Genomic DNA, 21166 nt, shown 5'->3' with positions numbered 1-21166 from the left:
ACCCTACTAATACCAATGAGGTCCCACTTCTCGAAGCCCTTCGTAGTCCAAAGACTACCCAATCTTTCCGCTGCGTAAAGCGGGGTCGCTCTGGTCAATCTGTCCGACCACCCCATAGCTGCGTCGCGCTACACTACACCCGCACCGCGACCCCGGTGGGTCCAGTCAGTTTCCTTCCAGTCGATTTGGAGTATAACGCCCTGTTGTAGTTCCCTCCCGGCAGCTGCCATTTATCCATTTCAAATGCAGGATTTGGCACAGGGCCATACATGGCATGATTAACTGCACTCAATTGGGATGCCCAGTAATAACGTTTAATGTCCGGCAGCGCGATGCCCCCATCGTACCAGGGCAAAGTCAACTTCGCTAGGGCAATGCGAGGACGCCCGCCCCATATCAACTTCCTCTGTAGGCTCTCAATCTTGCGAAAGTAACTGGCCGGTACAAGATCAAATGTATTCTGGAGGGCATACAAAAATCGGGGTAGGGCACATCATCTTGAAAACAGCTGACCTTCCGACCGGGGACAGCGGCAGGCCGCACCAAGCCGCCACGTCTGATTTAAGCCGAAGAAGCGGAGGAAGCAGGTTCCGTTCGTACCGAACCGCGGGGTCTAATGATATAAAGATCCCCAGATATTTAAAACCGGCCTGTGATATCGGTATCGGGCAGATACGTGGCAAGGGGGGGTTCTTCCCCGGTGAGTGAATAAACACTAGATTTAGCCCAGTTGATGACTAGACCAGAGTTCTTCCCGAATGAACTAAGTACATCAAACAGTACCCCCAGTGACTTCCAAGGGGAAGTGAGATATAACAGAATGTCGTCTGCGTATAGCGATATGCGGTCTTCAAAGTCAGGGGACCATCTAATGCCTTTAAGCGACGGTTCCCACGGCAGCCAGGCAGCAAGGGGTTCCAAAGCAAGCGCAAAGAGCAATGGAGATAAAGGGCACCCCTGTTGCGTACCCCTCCCTAGAACAAAGGATTCCGAGACCCTACCGTTAACCACCACCTGGGCCAGCGGTTCCTCATACAGGAGTTTAACCCAACCGATAAACCCGGGGCCAAAACCGAATTTCGCAAGGGCCGGCCACAAATATGGCCATTCCACAGTATCAAAGGCCATCGTGGCATTCAAGGAGACCAAGATGGCCGGTTCAAGCAATGACTCCGCTCTCGCCAGGACGCCATGGAGACGACGCAGGTTAAGCGCGCTGTTGCGGTGGGGAATAAACCCGGACTGATCCGGGTGTATCAGGTCGCCGATCACCTTTATCAGCCGGTTTGCCAGCAGTTTTGCCAAGATCTTAGGTTCGGCATTCAAGAGTGATATCGGTCTGTAAGACGCACATAGGTCCCGGGGTTTCCCTTCTTTATGAATAACAACAATGGTCTCGGGGAAGGGACCCGACACCTCGCGATTCTAGAAACATCTCACGGAGGTACGACGCCATTTTGTCAGGACACAACTTATACAATTCGATGGGGATACCATTTGGGCCCGTAGCTTTCCCCGAGCGGATAGAGCGGATAGCGAGCGTTATTTCATCGTTAGAAAATTCCGCCTCCATAAGCTCTTTGTCAGAATCAGACAAGCAAGGCAATGCGATATCTCTAAGCAACAAGTGCGAGTCCTCCTCCGATCTGTCTGGGACTGGCGCATACACATTTTGGAAATGGTGTGCGAAACCCTCCACTATCGCAACAGGATCCACAACTCGCACTCCATCCGCTCTCTCTATAACAGGCACAACACGATTCAGTCTTTCCTTTTTATCCAACCAGGCAATCAGTTTCCCTGCTTTATCTCCAACATCATACAGTCGCCCCTGTTGCTCACGACTGATAGCCTTGGCCGCATCAGTCTCCAGAGCTCTATAATCAAACTGTTTGAGGGATAAAGCGTGTAGTTTATCCTGTGTGGCACCAGACTGCAGTTCTTCTTCCAAGTCAGTAATTTCAGTCTCTAGTCGTACAACCTCCTCATTCTTACTTTTCTTTGCACAAGCAATCAACGACAGAGTTTGGCCACGGATTACCGTCTTGAAGGCCTCCCATAGTGAAATGGAGGAAGACACCGACCCCACATTTTCAGCGAAATAATGATCAATAGACTTAACCACACCCGCCCTGGTTCTAGCATTACGAAGATGCCAGGGATTAATCGGATAAATAAGACAGGAGTATAACCCATAGACCAGCTGTGTACTCCCAACCATGAAATTAATGCTATAACAAAAAAATGAATAACTATTTTTTGATTAAAAAAAATGAGTAATCTCCTTCTTGTCCATTGCAGCAATGCTATGTGCATGCTATTCATAACTGTCTACTAACTTTTACCTTGCAGGACATTGTGTGACAATTATAGGGATTAATCGGAGCCACTCGACCCTCCACTCCCAGCTGTATATCAATAGAGAACCACAGTGGGGAGTGGTCCGAAATACCCCTGGCTAGGTGTCTAACCTCTCTCACCGTGACGGCCTGCAACGCCGGCATAAGGACATTATCAAGCCTAGCAAGGCTCCCGTGTGCGCCCGAGTGAAAGGTGTATTGTGCCTGTCCAGGGTGCATCAGCCTCCAACAATCCACCAGACCCAGTGTCTCCAGGAATTTACCCAGCCAAGATTGTGATCTCGCAAGATCCCTGGGGGGGCTGCGGTCCTCTCTACCACAGACAGCAGAATTGAAGTCTCCACCCACAACCAAAATACCTTCGGGGAACCCCAACACCACTTTCCCCAAATCAGAAAACGTTGTGGTTTGTAAACCTGGCGGGACATACACAGAGAGTATGGAGATCGTCTTCCCCTCCCACCTGCCCGTGATAGCAGCATATCGTCCCCTATCGTCTAGTATAGTATCGTCTATTTCCAGGGGGAGGGAGTTCCTGACAAGAACGCCAGCCCCCCTCGACCCAGTAGTGAATCCCGAATGCGCTACCAGACGATAACCTCGCCTATTCATTGAGTGGCATGTGTTCCCTATCAAATGTGTTTCCTGTAGCAACACTACATCAGGGGAAAGACGTTTCAAAAACTGCAATACTATCCCCCGTTTTATCCTGTCCCCCAGACCGTTAACATTCCAACTTAATACCCTCAGCCCCCTACCCCCCATCCCAGGAATGAAGACAGATTCCCTCCCACAACGAAACGGACACCAAAGTCAAAATATGCAGTGATACGTAGCCTCGAAACAAACCAAAATAAAGTTCCCCCCACCACCCCCAAAGAAATCCTCTGAACACCCCCCCACCCTGCACCCCTGCGTTAGACCAAAAAGCCACCCCAACTTGCAGTGTGCCTGTCGCCCTAACATGAAGCTAATCTACAAAAAGAGAAAAAAAAACCCTGAAAGAGGAAGAGTCCCGGTTCCCCTACCACCTCAGGGTATTTACGAATATATGTACAAACGCAAAAAGTCATCAAACCACTGCTGCAAAGTCCATATACCGCGCGTGCCGGTCGTCACTCACTCCTCCTGTTCCAGTGGGCCACCGTCAGCGCCCCCCGATTGCTCCGGGTGGTCTCGATGCGGTGGTAGAGTATCAAGCCAGTCACTAACGACCTCGGGCCGATCAAAAAAGAGCGCCCATTCGTTGTATTCGATGCGTAGTCGAGCAGGGAAGAGCATAGCGTATTTCAAGCCCATGTCTCTCAATCTCCGTTTCACCCCCATGAATCCCATCCTCTGGGACCGGGTTTGAATGGCTCCTCACAAATCAGACTTGTAAGTCTAGAGACGAGGCGCAGCGGGCAAGCGCTCACCCAAAGTTAAACCATGGGCCAACAGAGTCAGATGGCGGCTGGTTGCAATAGACAAAGACCAAAAACGAAACCGAAAGTACTTCAGGGGCACCAGTCGACTTCCACTGGCCGTTGTTGTTCAATTGCCACCTGGGTATCTCGGGGACTCGAGTCCCGGGCTGCTCCTCGGTGTAGGCCGCCAACTTTCGGAGTGGAGTAAGTCCGGTTCCCGGCAGCCAAATCGATTTCTGAAAAGAGCTTCTATGTCAGGAGGGTCATATCCATAAGAACCCATCGTCTATATCAGGATCAGTGACAGGATATATGCGGGAGGCGGCGAGGGTCTCGGGAGCCCTTTGCTCACGCGACCATCTTAGATGCGCGCTAAGCTCCTCCCCGAACTTTAAAATCTTGAGTGAGACATCAGTGATGAATTAGAGTATTGAGTTACAAGACCGCCTTTCAAATAAAGGTAGACACCACGGTGAAGATCTTTTCTCAGAACCTTCATGAAGTGCTATTCACAATTCACAGCTTCACAAAGCTGCACCACTTTATGCTTTCCCACATTTGTTTTAAAATCATTACTTCTGCTGCATACAGTTCTCAAAGTGCACACAAAAACTACAAAACTCTGCAATAGTAACCTTCCAGAGAAAAGTGACTGATACAGTTTCCATTTTGGGTGGGGTTGATTAGAAAGAAAATAATTCCTCAATGCAGGGACTACTATCTCACAATGTGCAGAAAAACTTGAAACGAGTGAAGAACATCTTCAATAAAGAAACTTTGCAAACTTCCTATAATGCAAAAAATAAAAATAAATCGACAACTTTACTGTTGAGGAAAAAAAAACTCCTAGTTTTCAGTCAAATACATGTCAAAAAATAAAACTTATAAAAGGATTCGATTAAAAGTATATTACAATTTAGAAAGGGTATAGCATTGTTTGTAAGAAAACTGCAAATTGCACATTCCTGACACCAGAGAATTCCCATTTTTTTCTCATCAAATTAGACGGTGAGAGGAGAATAACATTTATACCTCCACTGTCCTGGTCTTGGGGTTATAAATACATTGATAGAGTATAAGTTTAGAGCATCTCACATTCTGACAACAAGCACTGACATGTTTGTCACAGAAATGTGCCGTACACTTTTGGAGGCATCTGAAGAACTCTTATTTTTAGCTGAGGCAATTTCTACTTTTGCTTTCTTTTTATCATAACATTTTTCACATTTTCTCTTATGTTTCCATTTGGTGTTTAAAGTAATGGCACAAACATCTCTAAAGAGTTCCCTGAGTAAGAGGCTCTAACAGTTCCCTGAGAAGAGTGTAGTGCTTCCAATTTTAGTTATTTGTGTTGTTTTACATTGAACAATCTCTACAATCTCCTTCAAATCGGGTGTCAGAGGACAGTTTCAGTGGGAACTGCAAGACACAAAAGTAGACTATGCATTGACTATGGGTGCATAACAGACGGTGGAGTATACTTATTGTTATCATGTGCAACACAGCGCAAGGGGGAGAAAGTAGCCATATTTATAACAAGCATTGGCATAGCCATTAGGTCTCGCCTTTGGGACCTTATAAGTATTTAGTTATGCAGCACAATATCCTTGGTGCAACAACATCAACTGTTGCATAGCTAAACACTTATAAGGTCCCAAAGGCGAGACCTATTGGCTATGCCAATGCTTGTTTAGTTTGTTATTTGGCTGGATTAACTAGCTGATACAGTGCAATCATCATACGTCTTCAAAAAAGTTAGCGCATAAACTTTTCGTTCGAACTGCTCTGAGCGCTCCTAAAATAGACCCTTACCTCAAATTGTTGCTAGCCAGAAGCTACTTTTATTTCAAAGCAAAACCACAAATTACCTTCTTGGGGAATTAAGAATTTCTCCCTAGTGTTATGACACTGCTATGGTTTCTTTAGAGCTGCACTACACAGATGCTGTAGTGAATGGCCTTGTGCAGTTGGGGCTGGTGACATATACAATGAAAGGCCAACATAGCTGTATATTTTAGCTAAAGTGCATTTCACTCAGTAGATGGATAAGTGAAGATCATTTTAACAAATGGAAGAGTGAGGGATCATAACGCGCGTGACCTTAAAGAGATGTTCAACTGAGAGCCGGCTGAGTAAGAACTGCACGCCTGGTCCAGGGCTGGTTGTTATGTACTACGATAATTCACTATGTTTAAAAGCAATAAAAAAATGGTGTAATGGTTCTTATTTTATGCACTGACTGTATAAAAAGGTGTTAGATATTAAATTGGGAGTGTAAACATCAATATGGAAAAATACCTATGGCAGTAAGGGCAGTTCTTGATAGACATGCTCTGAGGAAGGCATATATTAGACGTGCAAAAGAAAATAAACTAGTGAGCAACAAAGCATGCTGCATCGCTTGAATTTTTTTTTTAAAGCCAGCATGCAGTAAACAGCTGTGAGTCTGGATCACAGCTCTTTATCAGGAGGCACGTTTGTCTTTAAAACTAATCTCATTTATGAAATGACCCCTCTCACGATGTAAACAAAGTTGCATTCTGCTGAAGTGGGATACACAGAAGCCGTGTCGCCGAGGGCTGTTCGCTACAGCGCCTGCACAAGATGATGTCCGTGCTACAAATTCTACAATGTTCCAGAGCGAGACCAGTGCAAAGCCAGTTATTCTCTTAATGCCGTCCCCATACAATCCAGATGGTGGATGGCTTTGACGCGTCAACTACACCCTATACCACGGGCAAAGTAAAAAAAAGCAAGAGGAAGCCGTGCACGTCACTGCAATCATGTGTTTGCTGGCCCGGGAGTGGTGCATGCGTGTCTGGGTGCTCGCGCAGTCTGCTCTTTTCCAAAGCACATACTCGTGCTTGTGGCGCACTCCTGCTTGCTCCCGCAAGGTGGATGCCGCCAAAAGCAGGAGTATGGGCTTCGAAAAAGAGCAGAACAACGGCTAAAGTCTCCTAAGCAGCGCATGCGCGCTGCTTAGGAGAGACCTAACAAATAACTTGCTGCTGCTCTCATCCCGTGTGCTTTTGCCTAAGGCCACCACAACCTTTCCACCAAGGCATCGAAATGTGTGTGGGATATCTAGACATCAAACATACGGCTTTTCACAATTTCCCCAAGTTAGCATCTGCTTCAAGGAGCATTTGTTTTTTACACAAAGCCTGGTCTGCCAATCTTAGTAGATAGGGCTTTACGTCAAAAGCGTTGGGTGCGTGAGGCAATCCACATATTATAAACCTATATAATGCCCCCTTGATGCAAAGTGGCACAAAGCACAGTAAATAACTATTTATGGTGGGAAAAAGGTACCTTTCTAGTGCAAAATAAATGTTGCCCTAGAAAGTTAATGCCCTTCCACAAATTTGAGTTGGTTTGTGTCACTTTGCGTAACTTTGATCAAGAGCAAATGTACGGTAAACTGCCTCAAGATGTTTAACTTGGTGCAGAATTGCTCATAGTATTTTCAGAGTTAAGTAAAATTGCAGCACTTAAGCCAAGAAGCTTGAGGATAGGTTTGAAGGGGCTAGATTTGAAATAGATTATTTATACATTTAATGACAACTTACTTCATTTCCATAACATTTGGGACCCTTTTTTTAGGTTCATTGTGATCCAATCTTTTATTATCCACTCATTATTGATGTTTGCATAACCTCTTTTGTTTTGTTGCATACAACTATATATCCTTGAGATGACTGATCCTTTATGTCTGTACGTGATGTACTTGGAGAATTTTTCTTCTGTCATTGTTCTACTTATACAATTATGTATCATCAGTGCTTGCTGTTTCTGTGTATGGCATTTGACTGCTGATCTTAACCTGTCTTATTAAAAAAAAAGAAAAATGTAATGAAGAATTGAGATACAAAAAATAAATAGCAGCATTCAGAATGTAAATATATGATCAATGATGGAGACACGCCATCACTAAAAAACTCAATTATCAGCAGCGTATTGATACAGTAAATGAACAGACAGAAGTCAACATTTGCAGGGTTAAGTTAAAGGTCATCACTCGGAAATTAAAAATATGATAGTTGTGCAATGAATAACATCACCATAGACCTAAAATTTGCATCAGCACATTGGTCTTAAAAAGCATTAAAAAAAATCATGGAGAGGTTAACGTGTAGCTTTGAGCCTCAATTACTAGATAGTTGCTGTGTGTGGTAAAATGCTAGTGATAGCCACACCACACAGATTACATACATTTCCGAGCTGGTGTTAAATCGTATTGGGGCGCTATAGTATAAGGGGGGGGGCAGGAGTATAACACACTGGAATATACATTTGACTCTTACTGCACATGTTGTTCTGGGATTCCTTTCACCAGGTTTGACCACCAAAATTTGCCAGGGGAAAATTGCTTCGGTATGGTGTGAGCTTCAAAACTCAACATTCTGATCCACACAGAAATGTATGTTTCTGCAAGCTTTAGAATATACCACCCCTTCAGATTCCGGGCATAGCATATTGCTCATGTATGCTAATTTTCCCCATTCCTTTTTTTATGGCGTTTGGAGGCAGCAGAAATCAATGTTCGTTTTTTGTCTTCACAAGAAGAATACTGAGCAAAACAGTACACCACGTACAACGTGTAACACCGTGCCAGATTACAAAGCACTTCAATTTGAAAAATCACATGGTTTGCAGCCAACAAAAGAGCTACTTAGAACGTTGAAAAGAAACCTTTTAAGAGGAGAACCATTCTTCTTCTTTTTAAATTGACTTTAATGATCTTTAGGACCTTTTCTGAATTGCACATAGGAGTGGGCATGGAAGGGATGCCCCCCTCCTATTTTCAAATGAGAGAGAAGTACTTCAGTGTGACCATAATTGTAGTTGCAAACCATGAATGAGTTACTCACTCTCCAAGGTGTGGTTGTAAACTGATTTTAGCAGAAGGGAAGCTGATCCCTTGAGACACCTTCACTTCTGTGAATGTGTAAACAGTCGCTGGGGTCGGGGTGAAGATAGGGGGTCTACCAGCGCTGAATCATTTAAGCATCATGGACTGCTTTTTAAAAACAAATGTTCCCCTTTTGGGAATATAAATACGAGGATAGTGGTCTGTTGTTGCATACAAGCCACCAACCCTCTGGGTGTAAACACATGGATGGTAGACTGCTGTTTCTTGCAAGCCTCTTTCTCTGGTGTATAGACAATCACAGGGTGTAGCAAATAGTGAACTGTTAAATTAATGTTAATTGAGCAGTCGTTTCACCTTTTGCTTGTTCCTATATTTATGGTATCTGTAGAACTCTGTGCACTTTACCCTTGCTAAGCAGAGATGAAGTGCTTGTGCTCCTCCTTTCAATATTAAAATTGGGATACTTCTAATTAGAATATTTAACATATCTAGAAGCCTCTAGCATATGGCACAAAAGGATACCCAGGCCACCTAAGGTCATTAATGCCACTTGTGGATGGCCACATCCATTTTGACATCCACTACAGTGACAGTGTAAACATGACAGTAGGCCGACCCTCTGTATGATGGCTGCACAGTTTTAAACGGCAAATTCAACATGTCAAAATATCCCTTTTGACCACCCTAAACCTTCTTTTTAAGTATTTAAAATTAAACTTTATTGCCCTTGAGCCATGCAAAAGTTTAATAGTGCACATTTCCTTAGGCTGGCTGTTCCATTGGAAACCACTGGTTTGCAATATTACAATCTAATACTGTATCTCAGGAATGGGACTAGCTTGAACAATAGTTAAACAACTATTTTTAAAAGTTATTAAAAATCTAACTCGCCTGAGAAGTTGGAATATTCAGTGAATATTCTGAAACAGTAATGTTCAGAAAACTACCTTTTCTCAGCCTGAAGCTTCTGTAGACTAATCAGCAATTTTGCTCTTCCCCACTTCTGCCCACCAGCAATTAGCATTTGAATAGGTGTGAAATGCTTCCCAGTAGCAAATAATAGCCTGGTCTGAATGGGCAGAGATGACCCCTCTGAACCTAACTGAATATGTACACGGCGGGCCAGTCAGCACTCTTTTTGAAATTACAATTTCAAGTCCTGCCTGGCAAGTCTGTTGTTTTTTTTTATATGATGCATGGGGAACCCTCCCCTGTCACAGGAAAATGTTAGCTTACACTTGGGCATGCCCTTCTTTGTCCACCAAGCCAAGCACACTACATTAACAGTGGGCCTCTTTTTTACATTAGTGTCAAATCCTATTAGAGTGTCAAAACCAACTTGACAGGTATGCTGGGGCTTTAAATATAGCATGTGGGTGCACCTCAAAGGGTGAGGATAACATGCCAAAACAATTCTTGTGTATATACTGTCTGGTTGCTGAAAACTCAGCTTTGTTCTACCAGACATCTGTCTCTGAGTTTCTTGTGGGTGCAGGATATTGGTCTAGATTTTGGAAGACACTAGGATTACCACAGTACTTGCTCTATACACTCCCCCTTCCCCCAGAGGCCAAGTTTAGTATATCTGAAGATTTTCACCATCCTGAAAATGCCCAAAGGGAGTAGGGTTAGCTCCAGTAACTTTTACCTCAAAGGGTTAAGGAATGCCCTAAGTTCTTTCCACCTACTATCTTGTGCCAGGCATAAATAAAGCAACTGAAAGCACCAACTTCAGAGCCCTCTTGGACCTGTAGCTCAGAAGAAGACTGAACCTGCTGTCTGAGACCCGATAGAGCCTAGAAGACTGGACCTACTCTCCCTCTTGTACCCAGGACAAAGTCTTAGGCTCCAATGGTCTTAAGGATAAAATCCTGTTCAAGCTACAGGGATACAGCAAGTTCCAATATGCTTTTCCTGCAACTGCCCAGCTGATTAGTGGCAACTGGACTTGGTCTGGACTTTTCAGGACACCCTGTGAGTCCCGAAGAGTCTTCCCTGAGGTCCCGAGGGGCTTTAGTAGTGTTCTCCTGAGGTGGATTAGGACTTGAAGGACAAAAGTCAGAAAGTAAAATCTTTGACCAGGACAAGCTTTTTTATTTCTCCGGCCCAAGCTCAATCGCAGTCAGCGTGAAAGTGTGGCCAGGTCCCAGTCTACCATTGACTATCATAGGCACTTTGCGCTTCTTGGTGCTATTCTTACTTAAAACCTTTTAAAAATTCATAGCTTTAGTTCCTCTTATTGTTTTTTTAATGCACTTTTGTTTATTAAATTTTACATTATTTTTCTAATTCGCTTTGGGATTTTTATTGTTTTGCATTTCGACTTAAATACTGTTTTGGTACTGCATGAATACTTTACAAATTGCCCTCAGTTAAGCCTGCCTACTCTTTAGCATAGCTACCAGGGGTGTGGGCTCAGGTTAAGTTAGTGACTTTGGGCGTTCACCCTTACAAGGACTGTGATTATTAATGTAAGTGAATATTTACCATATTCAACAAATACTCCAATTTCTTACATGATGTAACCTATTAGAACACATAGGTCACACTACAAAATTGAAGACTGGGCACAAAAAATGTATGCGTAATTTATGGCACTTCATGCTACTAGTTTTTTAGTACATTTGGCCCATGGGAATAAATAGCAACTAGCGCAAACTAGCATCTCCTGATCATTTGATGTAACTTAGCCTATTCGTGTCTACGGCATGCTAATGCAGTCCCACTATACACCACAAAACACATTTTTTAAAGATTTATACAAGATTTTCAACTCTTGCAAATAGACATCACCACAGTTTTCAGTGGGTATTACAAAATGTCCCTTTTCTCATGAACACAATGTCCTTCATCAGAACTTTCGGTGGTTTAGGGATATTCTGATTTGCTTATGCATCGCTCGTGTTTTGTAATGGTAGACAGTAAATAGGAATTGAGAACTGAGAGACAGGAGTGACAACAGCACCCCACCAACAAACACACGTATAATCTCTCTCTCTCTCTCTATCTCTCTCTCTCTCTCTCCATTTCTCTCTTTTTCTCACTCTCTCTGATTCTCATCAAATGTCTAATGTATTTATTAAAGTAACTGCAGGGCCTGTAACTGTGTATCTCAAGTTCAAGTTTAAAATTTGTATATCGCACTACTCACCCAGAGGGTCTCAAGGCACTTGAGGGAGGGGGGGTACTTTACTTATCGAATATCCAAGTTTTTAGTTGTTTTCTGAAGGAGAGGTGGTTCTGTGTAAGGCGGAGGTGGGTGGGGAGAGAATTCCAGGTCTTGGCCGCTAAGTAGGAGAAGGATCTTCCCCCTATGGTGGATCTTTGGATGCGTGGAATTGCGGTGAGGGCTTGATTGGACGATCGTAGTTGGCAGGTGGGGGTGTAAAAGGACAGGCGTGTGTTGAGGTATTCGGGTCCTAGGTCGTAGAGGGCTTTGTGTGCGTGGGTGAGGAGACGGAACGTTATTCTCTTGTTGACGGGGAGCCAGTGGAGGTCTTTCAGGTGACCAGAAATGTGAGCTTGGCGGGGGGATGTCTAGGATGAGTCTGGCTGAGGCGTTTTGGATGCGTTGGAGTTTTTTCTGTAGTTTGGCTGTGGTTCTGGCGTAAAGGGTGTTTCCGTAGTCCAGTCAGCTTGTGACCAGTGCATGGGTGACCGTCTTTCTTGTTTCGGTGGGGATCCAACGGAAGATTTTTTTGAGCATACGTAGGATGTTGAAGCATGATGATGAGACGGCGTTGACTTGTCTGGTCATCGAGAGGGAGGAGTCCAGGATGAAGCCCAGGTTGCGCGAGTGGTCCGTTGGCATGGGTGCGTTTCCTAGGGCCGGTGGCCACCATGAGTCGTCCCAGGCGGAGGGGGATGAACCTAAGATGAGGACTTCCGTTTTGTCTGAGTTCAGTTTTAACCGGCTGTTTTTCATCCATTCGGCTACTTCTTTCATCCCTTCGTGTAGGTTGGTTTTGGCGGTGTTTGGGTCTTTGGTGAGGGAGAGGATCAGCTGGGTGTCGTCTGCGTAGGAGATGATGTTGAGGTTGTGTTGGCGCGCGATGGATGCGAGGGGACTCATGTACGCGTTGAAGAGGGTGGGACTGAGTGATGATCCTTGTGGTAGGCCGCAGATGACTTCGGTGGCCTCTGATCTAAAAGGGGGGAGGCGGACTCTCTGGGTTCTTCCGGCGAGGAACGAGATGATCCAGTCCAAAGCTTTTCCTTGTATTCCGACGTTGCTGAGGCGTTGTATAAGGGTGCTATGACAGACTGTGTCGAAGGCTGCGGAGAGGTCAAGTAGGATGAGGGCAGCTGTTTCTCCGTTGTCCAGTAGAGTTCAAATGTCGTCTGTTGCTGCGATGAGGGCAGTCTCGGTGCTGTGTTTGGCTCGGAAGCCGGACTGTGAAGGGTCGAGGGATTTGTTGGATTCGAGGAAGGCAGCTAGCTGACTGTTGACGGATTTCTCAATGACTTTGGCAGGGAATGGTAGGAGCGAAATGGGGCGGTAGTTCTTAAGTTCAGTGGGGTCTGCTGTGGGTTTCTTCAGGAGGGCGCTGAGTTCGGCATGTTTCCAGCTTTCCGGGAAGGTAGCGGAGATGAGGGAGCAGTTGATGACGTCTCGGAGATGGGGTGCGATGATGGAGTCTGCTTTGTTAAAGATGTGGTGGGGACATGGGTCGGTTGGCGACCCTGAGTGGATGGAGTTCATCAGGCGGATGGTGTCTTCAGTGGTGATTGGGTTCCAAGCGCAGAGGTTGTTGGAGGGGGGTTCTAGTTTGGAGGTGGGTGGGGTGGACTGGTCTCCGGACTGGTCTCCAAAGCTGTTATGTATATCTGTGATTTTGTTGTGGAAGAACGAGGCTAGAGAGTCGCAGAGGTCTTGGGAGGGAGTGATGTCGTTGGTGCCGGCAGTGGGGTTGGTAAACTCTTTGACAATGTTGAAAAGTTCCTTGCTGTTGTGGGTGTTCTTGTCGAGCCGATCCTTGAATGCTGATTTCTTGGTGGATCAGTTGGTGGTGTTTGCGGGTGGCGTTCTTGAAGGTGGCCAGGTTGTCAGTGGTTGGGTTTTTACGCCAGGCTTTCTCGAGGGTGCGACAGGTCTTCTTGGATTTCTTAAGGTCATCATTGAACCAGGGGGCTTTTTTGCTACCTTGCTTGATTTGATGGTTTTTCAAGGGTGCTAATTCGTCAGCGCTGTGGGTTATCCATTGTGTGAGGTTGGTGGCAGCTTGATTTGGGTTCGATGATTTGGCAGGAGGGTTTTGGTGAAGCAATGTGAAGAGCTGGTCGGTGGTAATATTGTTCCAGTTTCTGCGGGGAATTGGTTGTGGGTAGTTGTGGGTCGTGGTCTTTTTGTAGTTGAAGTGGACGCAGCTGTGGTCGGTCCAATGGAGAGCTGTGGTGTGATTGAAGGAGATGTGCTTGCTGGAGGTGAAGATTGGGTCAAGCGTGTGCCCGGCATAGTGGGTGGGGGTGTCAACAAGTTGTTTGAGTCCGAGATTGGCCAGGTTGTCCAGAAGGGTGGTGGTGTTGCTGTCGTTGTTCTTTTCCAGGTGGAAGTTGAGGTCCCCAAGGAGGATGTAGTCCTCTGAGGGGAGGGCGTGTGGGCTGATGAAGTCAGTGATGTCTTCACTGAATTGTGTGCGGGGTCCTGGTGGTCTGTAGATGAGGGTGCCTCTGAGTGAGGTCTTGGGGTCGGTGTGGATCTGGAAGTGAACGTGTTCGGCGGCTGCGAGGTTGTCGTCGAAACTGGTCGTGATGCGGATGGTGTTCTTATGGACGATGGCGATGCCTCCTCCTGTTTGGTTGATGCGGTCTTTCCAGATAATTTTCTAGCCGTCCGGGATGGCTATGGCGATGTCGGGCGTTGATGAGGCGTTCATCCAGGTTTCTGTAAGAAAGGCGACGTCCGGCGATGTGGTGTCGAGTAGGTTCCAAAGTTCAATGGCGTGTCTGTGGATCGAGCGGGTGTTGAGCAGGATGCACTTCAGGTGGTTAGTGTCGGAGGTCTGTTTGGAGTTTGTGGATTTGATGTGGGTCCTGATGCAGTCGAACTTGCAGGAGTGGCAGGTGAAGGGTCCATGGGTGTGTCCTGGGGCGGCATGGTAGCAGTTTGGGAGTCGGCCGGGGTTAAGTGCTGAGAGGGTTGCGGCGTTGTACGTTGTGCGGGTGGAGTGGATTTTGTGGGGGCCAGGGGGATTGGTGCTGGGCGCGGTCCAGGCGCGGACGGGCGTAGACGGGCTTACCTTTGGCGCACCTTCGGCGCGCAAGGGGGTGCTTCCGCTGCGCGTGAACACTGCGCGCAAGTGCATCTGACATAAGTGGATAGTGGTGGGGGGCGGAGCGAGGGAGGAGCAGCTGGGAGGCGGGAGCGGGGTGGAGAGACGGGCTGGAGGCACAACAACAAAATGGCAGCAACAACAAAAGCCAAACAGGACGAGATTGGGGGACAATGTCAAACATTGCTATGGGCACAATCAAATGGGTAAAGTTGCCTCCAAAGGAGTTTGTTGTATTAGTTGAATTTAATTAGTTGTGTAAATAAATTAAATACAGGTAACTGAATCGTCCTGGGTAAAATTAATTTCAATGAATTAAAGAGACATACACATATTTAAGACTGACTAAACATAACAATACTTGAGAATGAAACAATAACCAATGGACATGTGTATAGGCAAAATAGTAGATTTTATCAAAAATTGAATTATAAAGGGAAAAATACAATACAAAAAGAATGTGTACAAAACAGGAATACAGGATAAATATCAGAAAGCAAATCAAAATCTCTGTAAAGCCTGTAAGCCGCCTATCCAAACTACAGATGCAAAAAGTTCTCCTTTGGATAAAGCTGAAAGTCGACGTTTCGGTCTTTATGGGCAACTCTTTAAGACCATCATCAGGACAGAGGAAAAATAATATTGTAACTCCCTATTAAAGATAAAATAAAACATTTTCACTATGGCATGAAAACCAAATCCAACGTTACTTGTTGCGCTATACACATGGATACAAACAGAAAACATCCGACCTATACTAAGATACATTCATCATGACATAAATGTACTAACATTTAGACGATATTTACAATGAAGACAGAAAAGGGGAAAATTCTATTTGGTACATAAGGGAATTATTTTCAATGAATGTGATCATTTCAAAACACAGTGGCCATTTGAAAAACATTTGACTTGATTAAACGAATTTCTAGGATACCTTAATTAATAAAAAGAACAATGGTTCAGCACAAATTGAACATGGCCCTCAGGTCGGTTCCACTCAGGTAAACTAATTAAAAAGATATGGACATACCCAAAAAGAAGATCACTGAGGTATCGTGTGCCTTAGACTCTATTGGCATTAGTAGTGTTGTTTCATACTCGATCTGAAAATATTTGGGTAATTTTAAATTATATCGTTTAAATGACCTGAGGTATACACGTCATTTTAGTTTTATCATAGTTCAATAGATACCTTAGGTCGATAACCCTCACTCCATAGGATGAAAGGAGATGATATGTGAAGCTGGACGGTGGACAGAAGTTAATCTGTAACATTAAACAATGGGGAATGTCAATACTCACTTTCTATGCCATTTAATAAGGTGATCTAACATTGGTGTGGTTATATTATTACCTTAGGGATAGCGAGAAAGTAAGCAAGTAAGGCTTTCCTCTTGATTTGTCGCACCTCGCACACTCGTCAAAGGGATCGCAATGTGTCAAAAGGTCGTCAGAAATGTACGATCTAAAAATGAAATGGGTGAGAATTTACAACCCATATCAAGAGTGGCGGAGTATATATGAGTCCAAGGACTCAACGCGTGGACAGGGAGCATTTACCTGTTAGAATCTTGAAAGTTCCAATAGCGGGATGTGTCAGCCTTCACTCTGCAAGCAAGACGCTGCGAGTGAGGATCTCGAGTTTTTAAGCACGCATTGTTTGGAGATCGAAAGGGGACTATGCTGCCTATTTTTTAAGCGCCATCTTGAAACAGTAAAATGTTTATTAAAAGAATTGTTTGCCAAATTGAACATCGAGTGCAAATCGAACATTTGTTGACTCACTGTTATTTCAAATATGTGTACTAATGCAATTGTAAACATTTGAACACGGTTAAGTCAAAACATCTAAACATTCAGTTTATGTTCTGAAGAGAAAACATCAACATTTGAGTGGTTATATTCGTATATATGCACTTAGCTCAGATTATACATTTTGAAACTTGCGAATCTCATAAAGGCAAAAATTTCAATGGACATTTTGTGTTTGGAAAATAAACAGCCTAAACAGTGTCATAGGTTGCATTATTTCTGGTCAAGTTGGTAAACATTCATAAATTAAGAAATGTCCTAAAGATTGAAAAGCACAATAGGTTATAGAATCACATTGTTTGAGATCCGGTTAAACGACATTATACACTACATCAAATGCCATTGTATAGTGCTAACACATTTCATGTCAACTTTAAATAGAAGATATAGTCATATTGAGGGAATTGGAATCTTATGTTAAGCATGCCAACGCATGCCATTCTGTGGAAGAATTTAGTCCCTTGTTAACCGTATCTGTAATACATATCAATTTGCCCTCTCTTAGAGAGAGTATTCTGTCCAAATTGTTATGTCTTTTGTTCGGTTTGATGACCTCCAGAACCCACCAAATCATGTCGGTTTCTCTGTGACCAAAGCGAATGTAATGCTCAACAAGTGCTGCATTTTCCTTCTTACACCTAATGCGTGATTGGTGCTGTAAGATCCTTTTTTTGACTGGTTGGATTGTTTTACCGATATAGTGAAGTTGACACGGGCATTGAATACAGTATATTACAGTGGTGGTGTTACAATTTGAGAAGCTCTTTGCTGTAAACTTAATACCGTTAATTATACATGATTTGACTGTTATAGTTGTTGAACAGGCTGTACAATTGTTACATTTAAAGTGACCTAAAACAGGTGTTGTTTGTAACATGGTGGTCAAAGAATTTTTAACAACTGGTTCTTCATAAGCGTGAATCAATCTGTCTCGAATATTAGTGCCTCTTTTGAAGGCGAACAGCGGTTTTTTCGCTAGTTCAGGAATGGATGTCAATAAATTCCAGTGTCTTGTAATTATTTTTTTGATGATGTTCGAATGTGTGCCAAAAGTAGATACACATACTATATCATTTTTGTTTTGGCGCTCACGAATGCTCAAAAGGGCTTCGCGGTTGTAATACCAGGCCCGTTTCATGGATTCGCGAAGTAGCCGTGAGGGGTACCCACGTGCCATCAATTTCAATTTTAGTTTGTTTGCCTCAGGAAGGGAATCATTTTTGAAGGTACAGTTTCTCCGGAGGTGGAGAAACTGGCCAAAAGGAAGGCCATCCTTGAGGGCTTGAGGATGATGACTTTTATAACTGAGAAGAGTGTTTCTGGCAGTTTTTTGTGTGTAAAGGGTAGTATACAAATAACTGCTTGGCAAACAAACAAACTAAAATTGAAATTGATGGCACGTGGGTACCCCTCACGGTTACTTCGCAAATCCATGAAACGGGCCTGGTATTACAACCGCGAAGCCCTTTTGAGCATTCGTGAGCGCCAAAACAAAAATGATATAGTATGTGTATCTACTTTTGGCACACATTCGAACATCATCAAAAAAATAATTACAAGACACTGGAATTTATTGACATCCATTCCTGAACTAGCGAAAAAACCGCTGTTCGCCTTCAAAAGAGGCACTAATATTCGAGACAGATTGATTCACGCTTATGAAGAACCAGTTGTTAAAAATTCTTTGACCACCATGTTACAAACAACACCTGTTTTAGGTCACTTTAAATGTAACAATTGTACAGCCTGGTCAACAACTATAACAGTCAAATCATGTATAATTAACGGTATTAAGTTTACAGCAAAGAGCTTCTCAAATTGTAACACCACCACTGTAATATACTGTATTCAATGCCCGTGTCAACTTCACTATATCGGTAAAACAATCCAACCAGTCAAAAAAAGGATCTTACAGCACCAATCACGCATTAGGTTTAAGAAGGAAAATGCACCACTTGTTGAGCATTACCTTCGCTTTGGTCACAGAGAAACCGACATGATTTGGTGGGTTCTGGAGGTCATCAAACCGAACAAAAGACATAACAATTTGGACAGAATACTCTCTCTAAGAGAGGGCAAATTGATATGTATTACAGATACGGTTAACAAGGGACTAAATTCTTCCACAGAATGGCATGCGTTGGCATGCTTAACATAAGATTCCAATTCCCTCAATATGACTATATCTTCTATTTAAAGTTGACATGAAATGTGTTAGCACTATACAATGGCATTTGATGTAGTGTATAATGTCATTTAACCGGATCTCAAACAATGTGATTCTATAACCTATTGTGCTTTTCAATCTTTAGGACATTTCTTAATTTATGAATGTTTACCAACTTGACCAGAAATAATGCAACCTATGACACTGTTTAGGCTGTTTATTTTCCAAACACAAAATGTCCATTGAAATTTTTGCCTTTATGAGATTCGCAAGTTTCAAAATGTATAATCTGAGCTAAGTGCATATATACGAATATAACCACTCAAATGTTGATGTTTTCTCTTCAGAACATAAACTGAATGTTTAGATGTTTTGACTTAACCGTGTTCAAATGTTTACAATTGCATTAGTACACATATTTGAAATAACAGTGAGTCAACAAATGTTCGATTTGCACTCGATGTTCAATTTGGCAAACAATTCTTTTTAATAAACATTTTACTGTTTCAAGATGGCGCTTAAAAAATAGGCAGCATAGTCCCCTTTCGATCTCCAAACAATGCGTGCTTAAAAACTCGAGATCCTCACTCGCAGCGCCTTGCTTGCAGAGTGAAGGCTGACACATCCCGCTATTGGTACTTTCAAGATTCTAACAGGTAAATGCTCCCTGTCCACGCGTTGAGTCCTTGGACTCATATATACTCCGCCACTCTTGATATGGGTTGTAAATTCTCACCCATTTCATTTTTAGATCGTACATTTCTGACGACCTTTTGACACATTGCGATCCCTTTGACGAGTGTGCGAGGTGCGACAAATCAAGAGGAAAGCCTTACTTGCTTACTTTCTTGCTATCCCTAAGGTAATAATATAACCACACCAATGTTAGATCACCTTATTAAATGGCATAGAAGTGAGTATTGACATTCCCCATTGTTTAATGTTACAGATTAACTTCTGTCCACCGTCCAGCTTCACATATCATCTCCTTTCATCCTATGGAGTGAGGGTTATCGACCTAAGGTATCTATTGAACTATGATAAAACTAAAATGACGTGTATACCTCAGGTCATTTAACTGATATAATTTAAAATTACCCAAATATTTTCAGATCGAGTATGAAACAACACTACTAATGCCAGTAGAGTCTAAGGCACACGATACCTCAGTGATCTTCTTTTTGGGTATGTCCATATCTTTTTAATTAGTTTACCTGAGTGGAACCGACCTGAGGGCCATGTTCAATTTGTGCTAAACCATTGTTCTTTTTATTAATTAAGGTATCCTAGAAATTCGTTTAATCAAGTCAAATGTTTTTCAAATGGCCACTGTGTTTTGAAATGATCACATTCATTGAAAATAATTCCCTTATGTACCAAATAGAATTTTCCACTTTTCTGTCTTCATTGTAAATATCGTCTAAATGTTAGTACATTTATGTCATGATGAATGTATCTTAGTATAGGTCGGATGTTTTCTGTTTGTATCCATGTGTATAGCGCAACAAGTAACGTTGGATTTAGTTTTCATGCCATAGTGAAAATGTTTTATTTTATCTTTAATAGGGAGTTACAATATTATTTTTCCTCTGTCCTGATGATGGTCTTAAAGAGTTGCCCATAAAGACCGAAACGTCGACTTTCAGCTTTATCCAAAGGAGAACTTTTTGCATCTGTAGTTTGGATAGGCGGCTTACAGGCTTTACAGAGATTTTGATTTGCTTTCTGATATTTATCCTGTATTCCTGTTTTGTACACATTCTTTTTGTATTGTATTTTTCCCTTTATAATTCAATTTTTGATAAAATCTACTATTTTGCCTATACACATGTCCATTGGTTATTGTTTCATTGTCAAGTATTGTTATGTTTAGTCAGTCTTAAATATGTGTATGTCTCTTTAATTCATTGAAATTAATTTTACCCAGGGCGATTCAGTTACCTGTATTTAATTTATTTACACAACTAATTAAATTCAACTAATACAACAAACTCCTTTGGAGGCAACTTTACCCATTTTATCACGTTTTACCCAAGCCCCCAAAGGTTTACTGGGTTGCTCACTTTATTTACTATGGGCACAATCAGGCACTAATTAAAATTAGCGAGCAATGCGGGCAATGCGAGAAGTGGAGCGCTACGATAAAACACAGGCACAGTTAATATGTAAGCAATGCGAGCAGTGCACAATTACTTCTTTGCCGCAGTGACTAAATAAAGCGCTACAAATACTGAGCAGGCACAAATAATTACAAGGCAGTGCGAGCAAAGCAC

This window comes from Lissotriton vulgaris, chromosome 7, assembly GCF_964263255.1.
Source record: "Lissotriton vulgaris chromosome 7, aLisVul1.2, whole genome shotgun sequence".
NCBI classification, from domain to species: domain Eukaryota; kingdom Metazoa; phylum Chordata; class Amphibia; order Caudata; family Salamandridae; genus Lissotriton; species Lissotriton vulgaris.
This window is presented reverse-complemented; position numbering follows the sequence as displayed.